The sequence below is a fragment of the Mya arenaria genome, chromosome 11 (assembly GCF_026914265.1).
Source record: "Mya arenaria isolate MELC-2E11 chromosome 11, ASM2691426v1".
Taxonomy (NCBI): domain Eukaryota; kingdom Metazoa; phylum Mollusca; class Bivalvia; order Myida; family Myidae; genus Mya; species Mya arenaria.
Genome location: NC_069132.1, coordinates 57,315,237 through 57,322,406, shown reverse-complemented (window position 1 = coordinate 57,322,406; position 7,170 = coordinate 57,315,237).

The following is a 7,170-nucleotide window of genomic DNA, read 5'->3' as shown; positions in this document are numbered from 1 at the left end:
ATGATAATATTTTGTTCTGTTTTAAATAAAAAACAATAGTAAAGGGGAAGCAAATCTTTGATATCCTGTTCAAATTAAGTCAATTGTTATTTCCCTTGTCTGTCGAGACAAATGAACCTCTCAAAAATAGGAAGTATTATTAACGATACCCAAACATATGATCATGTTAATTAATTAATTCGAATAACATATTTTATGTACACAAAAATTGTAACAGAAACAACAGCAGCACTAACAGCTCCAACACCAACATTTACCACCACCTTATCAACACCACCACCACCATCATTTTTGCGACTGCCAACAAAATGAGTTGGATCCAGCGGGCATTTATTATCCATTGTTATTGTATTAAAAAAGACAGGTAAAATGTGTGTAAGTTGACGGAACGCCTTCTTAAAGCCTGCCACAGCACTTATCGGCGGTACACTTCCGGGGCGCAGCTGTGCCTTTTGTTTGTTTATACACACATTAGTACGATATATATTTCATGTGATGGTGTGTGTTTTTTTATAAAATGGACATATTTAAAAAATTAGAGAATGTGGTACAGTGTACGAACACTTTTACTACAGGATAGCTACGAATCCGGTTCAATTTAGTAAGAATTGTTTTGTTTGTAAAAATTACGGAATGCCGTTAGGGCCATCGCCTATGAATGTGTAGATCTGAAACGCGATAGTCGATAGTACGATTATGAAAACGCCACATCACGAAACTACGATGGTGAAAACTCGATAGTTCAATGATGAAAACGCGACAGTTCAATGATGAAAACGCGACAGTACGATAACGAAAACGCGACAGTCAGATAACGAAAACGCGATAATACGACAGTACGATGATGATAATTCGACACATTAATGTGTTTTCACCATCGTACTTTCGCGTTTTCACCATCGGAATATGGTGATTTCGCGTTTTCATCATCGTAGTGGTAGTGGTGGTGGTGGTGGTGGTGGTGGTGGTAGTAGTAGTAGAAGTAGTGGTGGTGGTGGTGGTGGTGGTGGTAGTGGTAGTAGTGGTAGTGGTAGTGGTTGTGGTAGTGGTAGTGGTAGTGGTAGTAGTAGTAGTAGAATTATCATAAATTAAAAAGACTAGTGCTTTTTTCATGTTTATATGACGTGGCGTCATTTTACTTCAGGATGTGTCATTCGCTTGAACGCTGCGCTATCGTTATTTTTTATTCTAAGCGACTGCAGAGTTTACGAGACGTTTCTTAAACGCCTTTGTAATTGTCATTAAGTTGGTCGTTATTATGATCGTGCATTTACGATAATGGCAGATCGTAAAAATGCTCTAAAACGCACCTCTGCATTCGACATTTTGTCACATGGAGGGCAAATTCGTTTCTGCGCGTGCGCGCCGGAAGGCGATAGTACGATGATGAAAACACCACAATACGATGATGAAAACGCGAGAGCACGATGATGAAAACACGACAGTACGATGATGAAAACGCGATAGTACGATGATAATGAAAACGCAAGTGTACGATGATGAAAACGCGACAGTACGATGTTGAAAACACGACAGTACGATGATGAAATCACGATACTACAATGGTGAAAACGCGACAGTACGATGATGAAAACGCGACAGTACGATGATGAAAACGCAATAGTACGATGATGAAAACGCGACAGTACGATGATGAAAACACGACAGTACGATGATGAAATCACGATACTACAATGGTGAAAACGCGACAGTACGATGATGAAAACGCGACAGTACGATGATGAAAACACGACAGTACAATACTACGATGTTGAAAACGCGAAATCACGATACTACAATGGTGAAAACGCGACAGTACGATGGTGAAGACACGATAGTTTATCGCATTATCATCATCGTACTGTCGTATTATCGCGTTTTCGTTATCGTAATGTCGCGTTTTCATCATCGTACTGTTGCGTTTCACATTCACAGGCGATGGCCCTAACGGCATTCCGTAAAAAATAGCACCATAGTGTCCAAATACTCATATCAACTATGTGCGCAAATCATTTTCGATAGCGCAAGGACTACCCACAGCATCATCACTTGAGTAGCAGTGCTACCACTTTTATAAATATATGCAGATTGACTTTTCAAGAAGTTTTTGTAAGTTTTGATGGGAACCCGCGTAAGTACAACACATAACAGTTCTATTTTCATTCGTAAGAATGTTCTTTACGGTGAGTCTATGCACCGGAATGCATTCGGAACTCCTCGGCCATTTTTTTTCAAAAACAACCTCGGCTGTATGCCGGTACATCAGTTGAAGTAGTTCGTATTTTTTTGAATTATATCGTTAATTAAATTTAGTGTTTTAGAGATGTATTTATTGATCTAAGTTTAAATTGATTACCAGTGAAGTGTATTATTGCAACCATAATTAAGATTCCCAAGAGTTAAGACATAAAGTTCAACTGCTAAATAAAATTACTACGCGATCTACCTGCAGCGGACTTAAACGTACCTCTTTTTGAGTATGTAAACCGTCCAAATACATCCGAGGTTGTTTTTGAAAAAAATGGCCGAGGAGTTTCGAATGCACCGGAATGTAGTTCAAATTCTAGAAGATCTCAAAATATGGACATTAAGTCCGGTTCGGGAAAAAAGCTCCTGATAAAGTTGGGAGGTAGTTGCTAGTTGGTAGTTGGGGATTCGAATATCCAACAACCTACTAACTGGTAGTTGGTTTTTCGATTATTCAACTACCTACTAACTGGTAGTTGGTTTTTCGATTATTCAGCTACCTGCTAGTTGCCAGTTTATTTAGCTGCTCGACCAATTTAAGTTGGTAATATCCAATAGTTGGTAGTTGGTAGTTGGGGATTCAGATTTTGTCTTGTTTTATGGTTGAAAGGTACGCATGTAAAGAAATCGCATGCATAATGTATTTTTATACATGTACACAGATGTATCTTCGTGAAAAAACATTGTTTTATTTGAATATATTTTCTACATTCGCAAATTGGATATCCATAGATTTATAGCTGGTTATTCGCAATTATCCATATACAAACCAGTTTGTAGTTGGTGATTCAGATTTTGTCTTTTTTAACGCACGTGAAGAAATCACACGCTAAATTTTCTTGTAATGCATGTACACAGTCATATGTATTTTCGTGACAAACACTATATTTTAAATAACTCATTTTCGTGCATTCGCCAGAAATTTATTCGACCATTTCCAGTTGGTTATTCGCGATTCAGATGTTGTCTTGTTCTACGGTTAAAACGTACATATGAAAAGAAATCAAACAATTCTTGTATTTTTCGTCATGTCCACATACGGTATCTTCGTAACAAACACGGTTTTAATCACTATTATTTGTTCGCAAGTTGGTTTTTCGACCATTTCCAGATGATTATTCACGAATCTATTTAAGTACCAACTAGTTTGAAGTTGGGGATTCGGACTAAATATTTTTCTCTTGTCAAAAATTGTTAATATAAAAAATATCACGTGTTTTGTCTTTTTACCCATGATGCACACATATGTGCCTTTGTTATAAAACGTGACTGTTTTCGTACACTATCCATTTGGTTATTCGAATATTCCCAGTTGGTTATTCGCTAATACCGAACTGCAAACCAGTTAGTAGTTGGTAGTTGGGGATTCGAATACTAGTATCCTACTACCTACTAGTTGCCAGTTGCCACAAAACAGGACCAAATCTGACCCCCCCCCATCTACCAACTGTTTGGTAGTTGGATAATCGCAACATCAACATCAACATCTAGCTACAATGTAATTGATTATTCGAATCCCAAACTGGCAACTAGAAGGTAGTTGAATAATATGCTAATCCCCAACTACCGAGTACCAACTACCTCCCAACTTTTCGTCCTACAGGCACCACACTTCGCACTACATGTTTAACCTGAAATAAGTGTTCTTACACGGTATCACATTCTCCGATATTCGAAATATATCCATGAAATAAAAATATCAGATGAAATATTAATCATATTAACGTACATACAAAAAAAACAATAGGCATAGCTGCACCACGAAAGTGTCGACAGCTAATTTTATTTTCATCACCAATAAGAGGTGGAGCTGGCGTTTCGTAGGCATGTTGTAGTCTGACTTCTCTCACTCCATTCAACGGCATATATAAAAGCAAAAGGGCAATTAAAACTGAGGTGTAAAATGCACTAAGCTTAAATTAACGGTAGGACATTTAAGAATTGCTTCCCCTTGACCATAGTCGTTCATGTACGTAAAACGGATTAAGGTCCATGATTAATTGATTATATGTCACTAAAGCATATACTTCCTTCAACATTACTGAAACTTTTCATACATCATTATTGCATTTTGTAATGAAAACTGATGCCCATATGGACCGAGTAACATTGTTATAGAGAGTTGAAGTGCAGGTTTTACAATCGACAATGAACGGAACCCGTTGGAAAGAATGAAACAGAATCCCGCATTTCACGAGACAAATAAATAAAAAAATATCGCTGCTTATATCCACAGAAATCCCCATCTCCCTATATCACATTAGGTTTCCTGGGGGGTGGGGGATGGACGTTGAATACTAGCCATGTTCGGCATGTATATATATTATGAATGGATGTTGTATACTAGCCATGTCCGGCATGTATATATTATGAATGGATGTTGTATACTGGCCATGTCCGGCATGTGTATATTATGAATGGATGTTGTATACTGGCCATGTCCGACATGTGTATATTATGAATGGATGTTGTATACTGGCCATGTCTGACATGTATATATTATGAATGGATGTTGTATACTGGCCATGTCCGGCATGTATATATTATGAATGGATGTTGTATACTGGCCATGTCCGGCATGTATATATTATGAATGGATGTTGTATACTGGCCATGTCCGACATGTATATATTATGAATGGATGTTGTATACTGGCCATGTCCGACATGTGTATATCATGAATGGATGTTGTAAACTAGCCATGTCCGGCATGTATATATATTATGAATGGATGTTGTATACTGGCCATGTCCGACATGTGTATATCATGAATGGATGTTGTATACTGGCCATGTCCGACATGTGTATATCATGAATGGATGTTGTATACTGGCCATGTCCGACATGTGTATATTATGAATGGATGTTGTATACTGGCCATGTCCGACATGTGTATATTATGAATGGATGTTGTATACTGGCCATGTCCGACATGTGTATATCATGAATGGATGTTGTATACTGACCATGTCCAACATGTATATATTATGAATGGATGTTGTATACTGGCCATGTCCGAACTGTGTATATCATGAATGGATGAATGGATGTTGTATACTGGCCATGTCCAACATGTTTATATTATGAATGGATGTTGTATACTGGCCATGTCCAACATGTTTATATCATGAATGGATGTTGTATACTAGCCATGTCCGACATGTATATATCATGAATGGATGTTGTATACTAGCCATGTCCGGCATGTATATATTATGAATGGATGTTGTATACTGGCCATGTCCGGCATGTATATATCATGAATGGATGTTGTAAACTGGCCATGTCCGGCATGTATATATCATGAATGGATGTTGTATACTGGCCATGTCCGGCATGTATATATCATGAATGGATGTTGTATACTGGCCATGTCCGGCATGTATATATCATGAACGGATGTTGTAAACTAGCCATGTCCGGCATGTGTATATTATGAATGGATGTTGTATACTGGCCATGTCCGACATGTGTATATCATGAATGGATGTTGTATACTGGCTATGTCCGGCATGTGTATATCATTAATGGATGTTGTATACTGGCCATGTCCGACATGTATATATCATGAATGGATGTTGTATACTGGCCATGTCCGACATGTATATATCATGAATGGATGTTGTATACTGGCCATGTCCAACATGTATATATTATGAATGGATGCTGTATACTAGCCATGTCCGGCATGTGTATATCATTAATGGATGTTGTATACTGGCTATGTCCGGCATGTGTATATCATGAATGGATGTTGTATACTGGCCATGTCCGACATGTATATATCATGAATGGATGTTGTATACTGGCCATGTCCGACATGTATATATCATGAATGGATGTTGTATACTGGCCATGTCCAACATGTATATATTATGAATGGATGCTGTATACTAGCCATGTCCGGCATGTGTATATCATTAATGGATGTTGTATACTGGCCATGTCCGGCATGTGTATATCATGAATGGATGTTGTATACTGGCCATGTCCGACATGTGTATATTATGAATGGATGTTGTATACTGGCCATGTCCGACATGACTTGTCTATATCATGAATGGATGTTGTATACTGGCCATGTCCGACATGTGTATATCATGAATGGATGTTGTATACTGGCCATGTCCGACATGTGTATATCATAATGGATGTTGTATACTGGCCATGTCCGAACTGTGTATATTATGAATGGGTATTGTATACTAGCCATGTCCAGCATATGTATATCATGAATGGATAATGTATACTGGCCATGTCCGGCATGAGTATATCATGAATGGATGTTGTATACTGGCCATGTCCGGCATGTGTATATCATGAATGGATGTTGTATACTGGCCATGTCCGACATGTGTATATCATGAATGGATGTTGTATACTGGCCATGTCCGACATGTGTATATCATGAATGGATGTTGTATACTGGCCATGTCCGAGATGTGTATATCATGAATGGATGTTGTATACTGACCATGTCCGACATGTGTATATCATGAATGGATGTTGTATACTGGCCATGTCCGGCATGTATACATTATGAATGGATGTTGTATACTGGCCATGTCCGACATGTATATATCATGAATGGATGTTGTATACTGGCCAAGTCCGACATGTGTATATCATGAATGGATGTTGTATACTAGCCATGTCCGGCATGTATACATTATGAATGTATGTTATATACTGGCCATGTCCGACATGTGTATATCATGAATGGATGTTGTATACTGGCCATGTCCGACATGTGTATATCATGAATGGATGTTGTATACTGGCCATGTCCGGCATGTATATATTATGAATGGATGTTGTCATGTCCGACATGTGTATATCATGAATGGATGTTGAATATTGGCCATGTCCGGCATGCATATATTATGAATGGATGTTGTACACTAGCAATGTCCGGCATGTATA